Raw genomic sequence first — 18,728 nt, forward strand, 5'->3', positions numbered from 1 at the left:
CAATCTAGTCGGAGGAGAAGGATTTGGTGGATGGAAACGCCTCCTCACCTCTTTAGACATTACAAGAAAATATATTTTTTACAACGGTATTTTTTCGTCGCCAATAATGACTCACCGTCGCAAAAGCATATTTATGATGATCTTGCGATGGCATTTTAACCGTCGTCGTTTCAGCCACAGTAAAAACTTCACGATGGTGGAATACCGTCGCAAAAAATTTTTGCGACAATTTTTTACGACGATAATTACTTGCGTCATAAAAAAGTATCATATAAGATGTATTTGTGACATTTATTTGTGATAGAAGATACCGTTGTAAATAATTTTTTGCCACCGTATTTTGCCATCGTAAATAAATATTTTATTTTTACGACAACTATAGCCGTCACAAATAGTGATAGCAAAAATTTTTTTAGTATAGCACTCTACTGTCGCAAATAGTGGTAGCAAAAAAATTTTTTTTTTACAACATTTTACCATCACAAATAGTGGTAGCAAAAAATTTTTTTCTTTACAGCACTTTACCGTCGCAAATAGTGGTAGAATTTTTTTTTTTTTATTATCTTCGATACATTATTTACGATAGCAAATACCGTCGTAAAAAATATAAATTATATTTTTATTAATTATATTTATTTTTTTATTTTTTTATATAAATATGTCTGTGAACTTGTAACCATTATTGATACACCTGCTTATCAATTAGAAAGGAAATAAAGCATAATACTCAAATATTAAAAATAAATCCATTCAACCAAAAATAACTTGAAATGTATTATCCAATATTAAAAATTCATCCAAATTTTACCCAAACATAACATAAGTATCTAAGTACATATCCATTGTCCAAAATACAATAAAAAATAAAATAGAACAAGAAATTTGCTTGCTTCGTCTTCATGGACTTGTACCTAAATTTGAAAATAAATAAACAATATATATTAATTTAATAAATTATTATAAAAAAAATATAAAATGAGATCATCAATAAAAATAAATTTTTTAGAACAAAGGTTACAATGGAATTCAATTACAATTTCCGACTTCCTGTATCAGAGGATGTGCCAACAATATGAACATGTTCATATTGTTGGCACAAAGGTCTAATGCAAGAAATTATTGTTTTTTATACTATACAATGGTCAGATTTATTTTAAAACTAGCAGCCAACTTGAAGCTACCAATCATGCATAATATTTCAGTTTTTATTATCTTCCTCATTAAAATGGCTGTAACCATTCGAGTATCATCTTGTACCCTCTGTCGACACCAAAGTCGGTAGCTCTGAAACCAAAAAAGTTCAAAAGACTTGAATGGGAAATCAATTCTGCAACCTAAGATATTCTGAACTGTGATGAGCTAAAGGCCTCTGGAATCACTTGCAAGTATTGATTCAACAGTGAGATAATAACCCAACCTACATTTTTAATGGACCAATACAATGAATGCTTTCTCTCAACAAATCATCATTATGCTCATAAGCACAAGGTCTTTAATTTAATCACAGGAACCATGCAAGTATCCCACCACATTCACCTCGAAAAATAATTCTATGCTTCTGAAACAACATAGGCAATCATGTTAAAACTAAGAGAATACATTCTTGAATCTGGGTTCATGAGTAAGCAAAAGTAGTTTGAGCAAGATTGGGATGGATTAGGCCACAATGACTTTAGGAAATTGTTGGCTAGCTAAAAATATTTCCATTCTTATACTTAACATTTTCAAGAACAGGTGAGAAGAAGCAATAAGAAAGAGGTGAAAACAAAAAAATAGGAGTAGATAAAATACTAAACATAATATAGTAAAAGAATTAGAGGTGTTTCGCTATCACTGTAAGGAAGTGGTTCAAGTAAACAACATGCAAAAATTGCATCACAGATTCAATTTTGGTCTCTGCCAAATGAAAAGTAGTATTCCATAGTTTGTTCCTAAATTGATATGAGTCATTTACTTATTAAAAAAAAAAAGCCTATATATATAGTTGCACTTCTTTGGCTGCAAGATTGATTAGAGAGATTTGCTACAGGGAATACAAACTAACAGAATCAGGAGACAGACACCTTACAAAGCAAACTTATTTGTGAAAAAATAAGGAATCATTAAATCCCTAACTTCTACAAATTTCAGACAAAGAATAAACAAGACGAAAAGCCGGACTAGTGATTCTAAATTGAAAGATTTGCATAACTCCAATCAAATTTCTTAGTCCTTACTCCATTCACCTTTAGAGACTTAAAACCCCAGGAACAGCTATTCGTGAGTCCTCTTAGGACCCAAAAGCCAAGCAAACCCTTCAAAATCTCTCTTTTTTCCTAACAAAATGGGAACTTTAGAGGGGAGGGGGAAAAAAATATTATGCATGCGATCATTGTGCCAACAATATGAACATGTGCCAACAATAATATAATTCACCAAAAAAACCAAGTGGGGTCTGCTTGTGATCTTTATTTCACAGGATCCAGGATCCTCTAAACAACTAAAATGATGTAGCCTGGCACACTAAAAGAAAAGAGAATCCAGACAACAAGAATATCGTCACAAACCTCATCAGGCACCTGAGTGAATCTCTCATTTTTCGATGCATGTGTTTGGTGAGCACTAGATGCATCTGGAACCTATATATTATAAAAAATTGAAAGATATAAAATTAATTATAAATAATAATCAATTAATATATAATATAAATCTAACTAAATAAACAAATCATACCTATCCACTACTGGATGGCACCGAACGAGGAGTATCTACTGGGCTATGCGCAAAAGATCCACTCACCATCTGAGCACGCATCTGATGGAGCTGTGCCTCCAAGTAGAAAATTTTGTCATCAAACTCAGTCCGAAGCTCATCCCGAATCCTCCTAATGGTCTCCTCTGATGGTGCTTGATTAGATTGCTGATACAAACGTCGTTTTGTCATGCTCGAACTCTAAGTACGCATCCGTCCATGTCCATCTTCTCCCATCACCTCCACAAAGATACGATCTTTTAGTTCTGGTGTTGCATCAAAATATGATTGTCATGACTTTTTAATCCCTAAATACTACGTTCCTTTAAATGTACGCAATGACTGATATTAGATGCATAACCATCAGGGACTTTAACATTTTTTAGCACTTTTAGGAAGATATTTTTGTTATCTTTGGACATTGTAAAACAAGCTGGAGGCAAATAAGTCTTACCAGACACTCGTTGTTATGGATGTAATGCTTTTTTTATACCCATTTCTTGCATATCATATCGAGAATTTAAATTATCCTTGGATTTTTCTGTAACCCCCAATATTGTCCAAAGTATATTGTCACATACATTTTTCTCAATATGCATGACATCAAGATTATGCTGAATCAAATTATGCTCTCAATATGGTAAATCAAAAAATATACTCCTCTTTTTTCATCCAGACTTTTTTCCACCTGAAGTGCCTTTTTGATTTTTTTTAATTTTTTTCTTTACGAGGTCATTGTTGCCCAGCTATGCAACCCAAGAGGGGGGGTGAATTGGGTTTCTAAAAATTTTAAGCCCAACTGATTACTTATGAAGAACAAAACTAAGACTTTAAATCAATATTAATTACCTAAAGCAGTATTGCAAGGATATAATAAAGAAATAAGATAAAGCAATAAAGCACACCACAAACACAAGGATTTATAGTGGTTCGGTGCTAACCTTGCACCTACATCAACTCTCCAAGATCCTACTTGGGAATTTCAATCCACTATCCTTTGTATTCAACCCGAATACAAAACGTCGAAAACTCCGACACTAGCTATCCCAAGCTAGAACACTTATTTCTCGGGTACAAGTAAACCCAAAACACTCCGATTTCAGGTTCGGATCAACCTTTCCTTGTTTTGAAAATCCTCCAAACACAAGAACAAAAACTCACAAAGAGTTAGAAATTTTTGAGCACAGATTAATACAATAACAGCTCCTTAAATGAGCGAATATAATAATAAAAGCTTTACTCAAATGAAGAACCCCTTTTTCGGATTTTCTCAAAGTGGATGAACGCTTGAATGCTTGAGAAGAGGTTGATTGTTGATTGAAGATCTCTTGAAAGCTTTGAACGATCTCTAGATCAAGGTTGAAACAATAGGCGTGAAGAATTCTCTCCTTGAAAGATCTTGCTTTTCTCTTTCACAATCTCTCTGGTATATTGTGGATCCTCTCTCTTTTTCTTTTTGGATTTTTCGTTGATCTCAGGCTTTTTCGTGCAGATTTCGGATCCTCTCTTCTCTTCTTCTCATTTTTGATTTCACGTTTGATCCGCTATTTAATCTGCAATTTCTTTCATCATTTTAAGCATTTTGTAGCATTAGAAGCAAGAGAAAATAATTTAGGTAGATAAAGAGCCGTTAGAGGATTTTTAGGAAGCATAAATGGTAATTAAAATGGGCAAAAAAATAGCCGTTGCTGACATTTCCCATCGTAGGGGTCGACTCATGAGTCGACTCATGCTTCAGGGGTCGACTCATGAGTCGACCTCTGTTGCAAAAACCAGAGAATGCGTTTCTGGAAATTCTTGGCTCAAATTAGCAGGGGTCGACTCATGAGTCGACTCATGCCTTGTGGGTCGACTCATGAGTCGACTCACAGGTCATGCCAAGCCAGAAAACTAGCATGCCAAGGAGAATTTTTGCGTGCCAATCAGCTCACAGTGCCATGAGTTGACTCATGAGTCGACTCATGCACTTCAAACCTTCATAACTTCAAAAATATAAGTCCAAACACAATGAAATTTTTATCAATAGATTTCAAATCATTTGTTCTACCAAATGGTACTATCAAATTAGGATTTTAGTAAAATTATGATTTTGCCCTTGAAGAGCATAAGGACTTTTTCATTTTAAAATTATTTGTATCCCTTCAATCTGCTTTGTAATCATCAAAATCAATCTAGGAGCAACAATCTCTCCCTTTTTGATGATGACAAAATATTTGAACAAAAATATTTATGTTAATGCATTAATTTCAAAAGAATCCATTATAGGTGTATATGCTTGAAAAGAGTTTGATTCTTTTGGCATGTAATATAAATGCAAAAATAGTTTGTCCATTTTCTTAAAGATTTGAAAAGGGTATTAGATCATTTTGAGTTTAAGATATATCAGAGCAAGAGAAGATAAATAAATTTTGCAATGTATCAGAGCAAGAAAAATAATTTTTACAATGATATCAGAAAAGATTTTACAATGTATCAGAGCAAGAAAATTTTATAATATATCAGAAAAAATTTCACACTGTATTAGAGCAAATGTCAGAGAAAATTTCACACTGTATCAGAGCAAATGTTATAATATATCAGAGAAACTTTCTCACTGTATCAGATCAAATGTTATAATTTATCAGAGAAACCTTCACACTGTATCAGAGCAAATTTTATCATGTATCAGAGCAAGTTAAAAGAAATTTTAGGGTGTATCAGAGTAAAACAAATTTCTTAAGATGTATCAAGGTGAATAAAATTTCAAAAGATGTATCAGAGCAAGTTTGAATTTTGAAATATATCAGAGCAAAAAAAAAATACTTATTTGTATTGTACTTATGATTTTGCTTTTGATGGATGGCTTTAAGTTCTGTCTGATACCAAATTTCGATACCAAATTTCTCAAGGTTTTGTTTAATCTTTCAATCCTTGTTTTTGTTTAATTTCTCCAATATTTGTTTAATTTCTCCAATATTTATTTTAATCTTTCAATCTTTGTTTTTGTTTAATTTCTCCAATATTTGTTTTAATCTTCCAATCTTTGTTTTTGTTTAATTTCTCCCCCTTTTTCTCATAATTTAGGGTTTTGCTTTTTGTCTAATTTCAATTTTTGTTTTTGTTTAATTTCTCCCCCTTTTTGACATCATCAAACATAGTTAACTCTTCCTTTTTCTGAAACATTCTTTAATTTCTTCCCCTTTAGAGTTTTTCACAGATGTTTGCTCCCCCTTAATATAGCAATTATCAACAGCAAACAACAACAAGGAGAAGACAATATTTCAATAAGAAGAAAATATATAACCAAAATATGATCATTACAAAGAGGTAGAAATATAGGTAAAAGATGATTCCATTAATATCATAATTGTTTCAATACATAGTTCTTGAAAATAAAATTCAACCAGCTAATTGTCAATACATGGCCCCAAGGTATAGATCCTAGAACAAGATACTAACTCCTAGGACCTAGTAAAGATCAAGATAAGTCAATGATCGGAGTCATCAGATATAGGGTGAGGAGATGATGGATCAGAAGTGCGTCCTCTACCCCGTCTGCCTCTGCCACGAGCAGGAGAGCGAGATGAACTGGGTGGCTGAGAATGCTGAGATGCTAGGGCTGATACCATGAGTCTGATAGAATCAAGTACATTCAGTGCTCTGGAAACAGATTGAAGTAGAGCAGTGAACTGGGTGGTAGCATGCTCACTTGATCCTCGGATCTCTTTCCTCAGTAATTCATATCCACCTTCTAGTGCTCCTCTGAGCCTGCCAGCCTCTGCAGTGAGGTCTGTGACCTCAATAGTAGACTCCTGTGGCTGGGGATGGGCCAATGCAAGGACTTGCCCCTGCAAGTCAAGAACTCTGCCAGTAAGTCTCCAGACTGTGTCCTCAAGCTGCTGTATCCTGATGGACTGATCCGATATCATCTGAAACATAGTGGAGATGTGAGGAGTAATGGTCTGATCAGAAGAAGTGGCACCAGGTGCAAAAGAAGTACTACCCCACTGACTAGACAGCAAAGAAGCCACACGCTGTGAAATATGCTCGATCTGATCGTCAGCCAGTCTGAACTCTGAATGAGGTGCTCTGCTCTCTGGCTGAAACACTGGTGTGGGCATCCTAGTAAACTCAGAAGGGCCAGCCTCAGTATCAGGAATGAACTGGGTATCTGGTGAAGCTGCCCTGAAGTCATGTACAGGAGAAGATGGACCTTCTTCTTCTACTCTGCCTTCAGTTCTGTCTTCAGCTCTTTCCTCAACTCTCTCCTCAGTTCTTTCTTCAGAGCCCTTGATCCAACCACCAACAGTCTTTGTAATTCCCATTCGGTGCAGGCTGTGTTGGTTGAAAGTGTCCACATGTGAGAGCTTGGTAGGTGTCTCCCCTTCACTGCTAACTCCAAACCTCCTAAATACTCTAGTAAGGACCATACCATAAGGCAAGTGTGCCTTGGATCTGTTCAAAGTTTCTCTCATGGCCTCTATCATAAGTGCAGGGAGGTTTAGGGGGGTCTGAGTGATGATATGAAACATGACACATACATCTCTGCCAGACAGTAAGTCATGTCTACCACTCCTAGGAAAAAAGAGTTTTGTTACAATCTGATGCAGGACCCTCATCTCAATGGACAATAGCTTTGCTTCCAATCTGTTTAAACTTCCTGAAAAAGCTTCTCCTAAGATAATTCTGATTCCTTCTTCTTTAATTGGGAGTTCCATATATGAATATCCTTCACTAGGCAACTGAAGTATATCTCCCAATATCCTAGAATCCAAGCATATGTCAATCCCCTTGACTGTTGAAGTCATGACCCGTTTCCATAATTTAGGTTCTGGTAGAACTCTCTGACTAGATCAACATAGGTGACTTCCATAAGAGAGCAATAGAGTTTCCATCCTTGATTTTTGATCTTGGTAGCAAAAGTAAAGCCTTCTTTCTCAAAGAACCGAAAATCTATGTTTTTCCCGGTTTCTACTTTTCTATCAGAAAGAGGATTTACACTGGGGCTTATGGAGGATTGAGAGAGACCTTGAGCAGGTACTGAAACTGGATCGGGAACACTGGAAGACTGAGCATGCCTTTTCTTTCGGACAATTTCCTCAGGCTCTCGGATTGATTTCCTTCTTTGGGGAAGTTTCATCTTTGGAGCCATATCCAATAAAGTAGCAGACAAGAAGACTTGAATTGAAAGGAGGAGGGATCACAAGAGAGTAAAGAGGAATTTTAGTGGAGAAAGGAAGTGGATTTTGGAAGTTCGGTGAAGTGCTAGGGCACGTTCAAACCGCGCCAAGCAAAGCGAGAAAGCACAGAAAATCCTTTTGAAGGAGGCGATTTTTGGTGGAGAGTAGGAGGGAGAATTGCCTCAGAATTGATCCTTGGATTTGGAGCAAGAAGAGTTGGAGAAGACGGCTTTTGGAAGAAGAACGATGGGAAGATGAGTCGTCTCACAAACAGTAACCCTTATAAAAACAATGAACCCGTTGAAAGTTGGTGGGATTTACAAGTTTGCCATTGAGTCGACTCATGGGGGTCGACTCATGAAGTTCAGAAATTCAGGAAAAATGCAAATAAATTCCAAAAAAATTTAAAATTTTGGGAGAAGGAATTTTGCTCAATGATAAATTTTTAGAGTGATAAATCTGAGCTTTTGGGACCAGGATAGATGTTGAAAATTGAGCTCTAAGATTTTTTTGACATCTATTCTTTGAAAATTGAGAAATTTCAGACAAATGGATCTAAAATTCTTAGATTTCTCCTAATTTCACAGAATCTATCCTCACTAAGGGCCTTTGTAAAGATATCAGCTAATTGATTCTCAGTGCAAACATATTCAAGAATTATATTTTTATTTTGAACATGTTCTCTTATAAAATGATGTCTTATTTCAATATGTTTAGATCTTGAGTGTTGAATTGGATTTTTAGATAGATTTATGGCACTTGTGTTGTCACATCTTATTGGTGTTTCATTAAGTTTGATTCTAAAATCTTCGAGTTGTTGCTTAATCCATAAGATTTGAGCACAACAACTTCCGGCTGCAATGTATTCGGCCTCAGCCGTAGACAATGCCACCGAATTTTGTTTCTTGCTAAACCATGAGATTAGGTTAACTCCAAGAAATTGGCAAGTTTCACTTGTGCTTTTTCTATCTAATTTACATCCAGCAAAATCAGCATCAGAATATCCTAACAAATTAATTTGTGAGTCCTTAGAGTACCATAACCCTATAGTTTGTGTGCCATTTAAGTATCTAAGGATTCTTTTAACAGCATTCAAATGAGATTCCTTAGGATTAGATTGATATCTAGCACATAAGCAAACACTAAATATGATATCAGGCCTACTTGCAGTTAGATATAATAATGAGCCAATTATACCTCTGTAGTATTTTAAGTCTACGCTTTTACCTTCATCATCCTTGTCAAGCTTACTTGAGGGACTCATTGGTGTGCCAATTGGTTTGCAGTTCTCCATTCCAAATCTTTTGAGTAGTTCCTTGGTGTACTTGCTTTGGGTGATGGAGATTCCCTCTTTTGATTGTTTGATTTGGAGTCCGAGGAAGAAGGTGAGTTCTCCCATCATGCTCATCTCGAACTCTCCCTGCATAAGCTTAGCAAAGTCTTGACAAAGGGATTCATTAGTAGACCCAAAAATTATGTCATCAACATAAATTTGTATAATTAGCATATCATTTTGGTTTCTTTTAATAAATAGGGTTGTATCTACATTGCCTCTTGAGAAACCATTATTTAGTAGAAATTTGCTTAGCCTTTCATACCATGCTCTAGGTGCTTGTTTTAGACCATATAAAGCTTTATTTAATCTAAAGACATGATTGGGAAAAGCATGATTTTCAAATTCAGGGGGTTGTTCTACATATACTTCTTCAGAAATATATCCATTTAAAAATATACTTTTAACATCCATTTGAAATAGTTTGAATTTCATAAAGCAAGCATAAGCAAGTAGAAGTCTAATGGCTTCTAATCTAGCAACAGGTGCAAAAGTTTCATCAAAATCAATTCCTTCTTCTTGATTATATCCCTTAGCAACCAGTCTTGCTTTATTTCTAATTACATTTCCATGCTCATCTAAGTTGTTTCTAAAGACCCATTTTGTGCCAATTATTGAATAATCTTTAGGTCTTGTTACTAAGGTCCAAACATTATTTCTTTCAAATTGATTAAGTTCTTCTTGCATAGCATTAATCCAGTTATGATCATTTTCAGCTTCTTCAAAAGTTTTAGGTTCAAGTTGAGATACAAATGCACAATGATTAAGTACATCTCTAAGTGAAGAACGTGTTTTTACCCCATGCATAGGATCACCAATTATTAACTCCTTAGGGTGGTTGTGAACATACCTCCATTCCTTGGGTAATTCATTTGTACCTTGAGGTTGTTCTTGAATTTCTTCACCTCTTTCATTTTGTTCGTCTTCTTGATCCTTGTCTTCTGGAGTTGCTGAATCTTTCAGAGTGATCTCCTTTATACCTTTTATTAGTGGATCTGCATCATCAACACCCTCATTCTTCCTTGAAGGAAGATCGTTAGATTCATCAAAGACAACATGTATGGACTCCTCAACTATTAAAGTTCTTTTGTTGAAAACTCTAAATGCTTTACTAGTGGAGGAGTAACCTAGAAAGATTGCTTCATCTGATTTTGCATCAAATTTACCAAGTTTTTTTTTTCCATTATTTAATACAAAACATCGGCAACCAAAAACATGAAAATATGCAATATTTGGTTTTCTTCCTTTCCAAAGTTCATAGGGAGTTTTCTTTAAAAATTGTCTTATTAAAGCACGATTTAAAATGTAACATGCTGTGTTAATAGCTTCCGCCCAAAAATATCTTGAAAGGTTGCTTTCACAAAGCATGATACGGGCCATTTCTTCTAAGGTTCTATTTTCTTTCAACTACCCCATTTTGTTGAGGTGTCCTAGGAGCAGAGAAGTTATGGCCAATTCCATTTTCATCACAAAAATTTTCAAAATCTTGATTTTCAAATTCAGTTCCATGATCACTTCTAATATTTTGAATTGAAAACCCTTTTTCATTAGAGACTTTTCGATGAAATTTAGTGAAAATTTGAAAAGTTTCATTTTTGTGAGCTAAAAAGAAAACCCAAGTAAAACGAGAGTAATCATCTATTATTACAAATCCATATCGTTTTCCTCCTAGACTAGTGGTTCTTGTTGGTCCAAATAAATCCATATGTAAGAGCTCTAAAGGTCTAGAAGTTGAAACAGTATTTTTGGATTTAAATGATACTCTAGTTTGTTTACCTAATTGGCATGCATCACAAATTCTATCCTTTTCAAAATTCAATTTTGGCAAACCGAGAACTAAATCCTTTTTGATTAATTTTGAAAGAGAATGCATGCTAATGTGTGCAAGTCTACGATGCCACAGCCAACTAGTCTCATTTATTTTAGCATTTAAGGAAACTAGGCATTGCATGTCTAATTTAGATAAGTCATTCAAGTCTACCATATAAACATTGCCATGCCTATGTCCTATAAATTTAATGCCATCGTTAATAGGACTTGTCACAATGCAAACAGATGATTCAAAACTTACTTTATATCCTTTATCACAGAATTGACTAATGCTAAGTAAGTTATGCTTTAAACCTTTAACTAATAAAACATTCTCAATGTATTTGGAGGGAGTGATACCAATGTTACCTATCCCGATGATCTTTCCTTTGCCATTATCTCCAAAGGTGACCATCCCTCCATCCTTAGCATCAAGCGTGATGAATTGTGATTCATCACCAGTCATGTGTCTCGAGCATCCGCTATCAAGATACCATTTTCTGTTTCCTTCTTGGGATGCTAGACACACCTGCAAGCAAAGGTCACGTTTCTGTCTTAGGTACCCAAGCTTTCTTGGGTCCTTTCAGGTTAGTCAGAATGGTTCCTTTTGGAACCCATATTTTCTTTGTGTTTGCATATTTGTTAATAAGACATGTGTATGATTTATGTCCTATTCTTCCACATTTAAAATAAGTAATATTTGTAGACTTGTTACTTGAATAATAAATATCCTTCAGAAATTTTTGTTTCTTCAGGGGTTTATAACCAAGTCCAGCCTTATCATATATAGCTTTCTAATTTTCAAGGATCATATTTAGTTTGTTTGAACTTAAGGTAAACTTATCTACTATAGATTTCAGCTTGTTCATTTCATCCTTTAAGTTTTGATTTTCTTGAATCAAGGTGAATTTTTCAATTGAAAGATTTTCAGCTTGTTTCACTAAGGACTGATTTTCCAATTTCAGCTCTTTATTTTTCTTCCCTAGTTTCTTTAATTCATCAATTGAATCATAGAGAGCTTCATGCAATTCTTCAAAAGTAAATTCACTAGTGGATTCAGAAGTTACCTCATTTTCATGTGCCATCAGGCACAGATTGGCTTGTTCTGTTGAGGTTTCCTCATCGGAGCTTGAGTCATCACTCGCACTCCAGGTCGCCATCATTGCCTTCTTTTTGAACTTCTTTGGACCTTTCTTCAATTGTGGACATTCGGATCTGAAATGTCCTGGCTTCTTGCACTCGTAGCATATAGGGGGTTGATCTTTCTCCTTTTCTTTGCTTTGATCCCCTTTTGTGAATTTCTTTCTCATCCCCTGTTTTCTTTTTCTTAGAAACTTCTTAAATTTTCGGATGATGAGAGCCATCTCTTCATCCTGTTCTTCATCTTCAGATTCATCCGTTTCATAATCAGGCGAAGTTGTGGATTTGAGGGCAATGGTTCTTTTCTTTTTGACTTCATCCTCTTGATGTTGCTTCATGCTAAGTTCATGAGTCATCAAGGATCCAAGAAGCTCTTCTAGAGGTAGAGTGTTCAAGTCCTTTGCTTCTTGGATGGCAGTCACCTTGGCTTCCCAAGTTCTTGGCAGTGACCTGAGAATCTTCCTTACAAGTTCACTGTTAGTATAAGATTTGCCAAGACTCTTTAAACCATTGATTATATCAGTAAAACGAGTAAACATAGCAGTTATGGATTCATCATGCTCTATTTTGAACAATTCATATTTATGTACAAGCATGTTTATTTTAGACTCTTTTACTTGATTTGTTCCCTCATGGGTGACTTCTAACCTATTCCATATTTCTTTAGCAGATGCACAAGTAGAAATGCGATTAAATTCACTTGCATCTAGTACACAATAAAGAACATTCATGGCTTTGGCATTTAATTGTGCCAATTTCTTGTCAACCTCATCCCATTCTTTCTCGGGTTTGGTTGACTCCTCACCATTTATAATCTTGGTGGGTGTGTGAGGACCATTCACTATGATACTCCATATATCATAGTCGAGTGCTTGTATGAAAATCTTCATCCGAGCTTTCCAATAGGTGTAATTAGACCCATTGAAAAGTGGAGGTCGGTTTGTTGATTGCCCCTCGGCTAGAGAAGTACCAACATGGGTTGCCATAGATCTTTGGCTCTTTGATTATTAGATCAAAGAAGGGCTAGAGCACCGGCTTTGATACCACTTGTTGCCCAGCTATGCAACCTAAGAGGGGGGGTGAATTGGGTTTCTAAAAATTTTAAGCCCAACTGATTACTTATGAAGAACAAAACTAAGACTTTAAATCAATATTAATTACCTAAAGCAGTATTGCAAGGATATAATAAAGAAATAAGATAAAGCAATAAAGCACACCACAAACACAAGGATTTATAGTGGTTCGGTGCTAACCTTGCACCTACATCCACTCCCCAAGATCCTACTTGAGAATTTCAATCCACTATCCTTTGTATTCAACCCGAATACAAAATGTCGGAAACTTCGACACTAGCTATCTCAAGCTAGAACACTTATTTCTCGGGTACAAGTAAACCCAAAACACTCCGATTTCAGGTTCGGATCAACCTTTCCTTGTTTTGGAAATCCTCCAAACACAAGAACAAAAACTTACAAAGAGTTAGAAATTTTTGAGCACAGATTAATACAATAACAGCTCCTTAAATGAGCGAATATAACAATAAAAGCTTTACTCAAATGAAGAACCCCTTTTTCGGATTTTCTCAAAGTGGATGAACGCTTGAATGCTTGAGAAGAGGTTGATTGTTGATTAAAGATCTCTTGAAAGCTTTGAACGATCTCTAGATCAAGGTTGAAACAATAGGCGTGAAGAATTCTCTCCTTGAAAGATCTTGCTTTTCTCTTTCACAATCTCTCTGGTATATTGTGGATCCTCTCTCTTTTTTTTTTTGGATTTTTCGTTGATCTCAGACTTTTTCGTGCAGATTTCGGATCCTCTCTTCTCTTCTTCTCATTTTTGATTTCACGTTTGATCCGCTATTTAATCTGCAATTTCTTTCATCATTTTAAGCATTTTGTAGCATTAGAAGCAAGAGAAAATAATTTAGGTAGATAAAGAGCCGTTAGAGAATTTTTAGGAAGCATAAATGGCAATTAAAATGGACAAAAAAATAGCCGTTGCTGACATTTTCCGTCGCAGGGGTCGACTCATGAGTCGACTCATGCTTCAGGGGTCGACTCATGAGTCGACCTCTGTTGCAAAAATCAGAGAATGCATTTCTGGAAATTCTTGGCTCAAATTAGCAGGGGTCGACTCATGAGTCGACTCATGCCTTGTGGGTCGACTCATGAGTCGACTCACAGGTCATGTCAAGCCAGAAAACTAGCGTGCCAAGGAGAATTTTTGCGTGCCAATCAGCTTACAGTGCCATGAGTTGACTCATGAGTCGACTCATGCACTTCAAACCTTCATAACTTCAAAAATATAAGTCCAAACACAATGAAATTTTCATCAATAGATTTCAAATCATTTGTTCTACCAAATGGTACTATCAAATTAGGATTTTAGTGAAATTATGATTTTGCCCTTGAAGAGCATAAGGATTTTTTCATTTTAAAATTATTTGTATCCCTTCAATCTGCTTTGTAATCATCAAAATCAATCTAGGAGCAACAGTCATTCTTTTTATATTCTGTGAGTACTCCATTCAATTGATTTAGTATATCACAATCTAATAATTTAACAGGCTTCCTTCTATATTCTCCTTGACCATTAAAAGATATTCTATCTCTTCAAAATCTGTGGGTATTCGATTAGAACCGTCGATGCCCTCTATAATAAAATTTTCTACCATGTGACAACCATGTTGATTCTGTTTGATTGTAACAAGAAGGACATGCAAGTTCACCTTTTGTACTCCATCCAAACAAATTTGCATATGCAGGAAATTCACTGATTGTCTATAAAAATGCAGCATGAAGTTGAAACATCTCTTTTTTTGATGCATCATACGTAAGTACCCCTCTCTCCCATAATTCATTTAGTTCTTCAATTAATGGTTGTAGATAAACATCAATCTTATTGCCCGATCCTTTTGGTCCATCAATAAGCACAGAAAGAATAAAGAAAGGTTGTTTCATAGACATCCACGATGGTAAATTATATGGTATTAGAACAACAGGCCAAGTGCTATGAGCTATCGATATTGATCTAAATGGATTAAATCCATCAGCTGCTAAACCAAGTCTAATATTTTGACAATCTGTAGCAAAGGATGGATTCCGTTCATCAAAAGTTCTCCAAGCAATTGAGTCTGTAGGATATCTTTGAACACCATCTTTTGTTCGTTCCTCCTCATGCCATCTCATTAACTCTGCAGTTTTTGACGACATAAAGAACTTCTGCAATCTCAGCTTCAATGAAAAGTACCGCATTTGTTTTGCAGCAATCTGATTATTCTTAGTAGTATCATCATTTGAATCTTCTGTAAATTGTTTGTATCTAGAGCTCTGACATATTTGACATTTATCATGTCCTTCATCTTTGCCTCTAAACAATATGCAATTATTGGGACATGCATCCCATGTCTCAGAAGTGAAACCCAAATTCGTGGTGATTTTGTTTGCTTGATAATATGAATTTGGCAAGCATACTCCTTCTGAAAATACATTCAACAATTCTAGTAACAATGTAAATGACTTTTCTGTCCATCCATTTAGACCCCTCGTGACCCTCATTCTGCATTAAATGATTAAATTTCATATTATCATTTGATATTAAGATTCTAGTTGCCTCTTGTATCATTCCAACCATATCATCTTTCGTATCAAAAAAACTCTACTTCCACAGTCTTGGTTAGACCTAGTAGAATAGTACGTCTTTCCATGATAAGTCCAAATCTTATATGTCGTCAAGAAATCTTTTGTAATAATATGTTGTTTCACTACATATCGATCTTCAAGAAAATAATTTTTACACTTCTTACACGGACAATAAATCTTTGCATCGTCTGTCTGATTAACATATGCAAAGTCTAAAAATTTATTGACCCCCTCAATGTATGTCGGTGAAGTCCTTTCTCGCAAATCAATCTAACTTTTATCCATAACTACTATCCACTGATACTGTTATCGTTATGTATTTTTTGAAAACTATATACAATAATTTTTTTATAAATATCAAAAAAAAAATAAAATTATAAAAAAATAAAATTTATGAGGATAAATATCGAAATAGATACAAACTTCTTAGTAATATGAAGATGATCTCTTAAAATAAAAGAAGAATAAAATACTAAGTAAACTTTAAGCAGGAGGATCTAAGTTTAGACCTTTCAAAAGAAAAAGAAAAATATACCGGCAAATCTCTTTCACATATATGACATGACATACTAGCATAATAAAAGCAAATTAATCACCTTGGCCCCATTCTTTTCTCTGAAGAAATTATTGTTCATACAAAAATAATTATGTCAAAATATCATACTACAGTAAAAGGGTGAGTTAACCACCATTTTTTGCCGACGCTTTTTAGAAGCGTCGGCAGGTTGCGCAGACCTGCCGACGCTTTTAAAAAGCATCGTATTTTCAACGACGCTTTTAAGCGTCGTAAAATTTCAGCATTGTCAATGCTGATGCTTTTAGCAAAAGCATCGTTAAATAAAGAAAATACCGACACTTTTTTGTGTCATTATTTAACGACGCTAAAAAGCGCCGTTAGGTTCGCTTAACCCCCATTCTCCCGTACCCTAATCTATCTGCCGCCGTCCCCTCCCACCCATATTCCTCCCATTCTCCCGTGCCCTGATCCCCTACCAGCCTCCATCTCCGTCAATTCTCCACCGTCGGTGCCGCACCTGCTGTCTACGCCGCACCGTTGTCTGCCGCTCCTCTCTGTTGTCACATCCGTCCATGCCGCACCCACGCCGTCCACGCCGTACACTGTCCGCCCTCCTCGAAGCGACCCCACCGGCCCTCCTCCCCTCCCCCCTCTCGACGGCCGTCTTCGCAGGCCCAAAAGACCCCCTCGGTCCCCCTCCCCGACCCGACCGCATCCCACCATCCCCCTCCCCGACACCATACACCTTTCGGATCTGCATCGAAAAGGCTCGTGGAATCGCCTTTTGACTTCGCCAGACTAAGGTATCCGCGCTTTGCCTCCTTCTCTTTCCTTTTTTCTGCCCCTATAGCCCCTGTGCTTTGGACCGGCAAGTTGCCGGATGTTCGGGAACAGTGTCTTTCCTGCTTTTTTTCCTCTTCTTCTTTGCTTCACCGACAACCACTGGCCGTAGTTTTCTACTTTCTTTTGATTTTTAAATTTGGCTAGGAACCAAATTGAGTGTGAGAGTTCTTTCTAAAGAGTGTGAGGATGGCAATTTTGTTTTTAGCTTGAGGCATCTTCTTTGATAAGGTGTAACAGAAAGGGAGCTTTCTTATGTAGCTTAAAATTTTAATAATTTTTTTTCCTCTTTAAAATTTTCTCAGCATATCTTTTGTGGTATTTGCTTTTTTTCTTTATTTTTTTTTATGTTTGTTTTGGATCCCAGACTGGTGTAGTCAATCTACTTCAAATATTATGCCATTTTATATGGTATTAGAGATAGATTTGGGATCGTATGTTCGTATCTTGGCATGGTTAAGAGCTTTCGATAACTTACTGTGTGGCAGTACAAGAATATAGATTTTTATTTGATAATTCAAGACATGAATCATTATGATTGATGTTACTACCATCTGCATTAAGTATTATTTAATTAGATAAAGTTTATAAGAGATCGTGAATTAGATGGATGTGATGATACTATCAAAAACTTCTAACAATACAAATGTGAGGAAACTGGAAGACTAAAGCTGGAAATGCTATGTATATTCTCAGAGCTGATACAGATAAAGATAATCATTGGCATATTCAGGATATGGAGTCAAAGATAGAGTGGGATATTTTTGCTCTCCACTCAAAGTTTGAGGCTTGGCTTTAAGTTTTGGAAAATGAGATTGGCACTTTCAAATAAAATAATCTTATAATCCTCCAATATTTTCTTAAAGGACAGGAATTGTTTGATAAGCTTTGGATGGATGAAAATGATTATTGAGAGGCATGAACTCTCCCTTCCACCCAGTCTTGGATCAAATCCATGGATCATCTTACCTTTATCATATGATCCTTGATATTATTTTAATAATATTTTAAAAATATTAGGAAATATCATTGTGCCCCACATTCATGATAAATTTTCATGTATTAGTTTGTAGCTCATCTTCATTATATTATTCGTGACATTATTGTAGTGATATTTTTAAAAAATATCAATAAATAATATTTTGTCCTATATTTATGATAAATTGTTAGGTATTACATTGTATATCGCCTTTAATATTTCAGACAGCTAACTTAGAAATATTTTTTGAAAATGTGACTAGCTGACACAAGATAAAAATTAATACTAGTTGAAAGTATACATTAGTGGCTCGATATTAATTTGTATCTCATCTTTATTTTTCATAATGATAACTTAGAAATACTCTTTGAATTAATCCCAGAATTCCACCAGAAATCTAGTTTGGTAGCTCCTGTAGGTAAAGGGCCGACGAGGTCTGGCTCGGCATCTTTAGTGATTCAATTATATTTTTCTATAAGCATTTGGATTTTTTCAAATACATGCCCTACAGCTCAACGCGGAGAGGTATCGGATTGCATCCCCAGCACTTATGATATTTATTTTAGTTTCATCAAAAAAA

Source organism: Elaeis guineensis, chromosome 8 (assembly GCF_000442705.2).
Source record: "Elaeis guineensis isolate ETL-2024a chromosome 8, EG11, whole genome shotgun sequence".
Classification (NCBI taxonomy): domain Eukaryota; kingdom Viridiplantae; phylum Streptophyta; class Magnoliopsida; order Arecales; family Arecaceae; genus Elaeis; species Elaeis guineensis.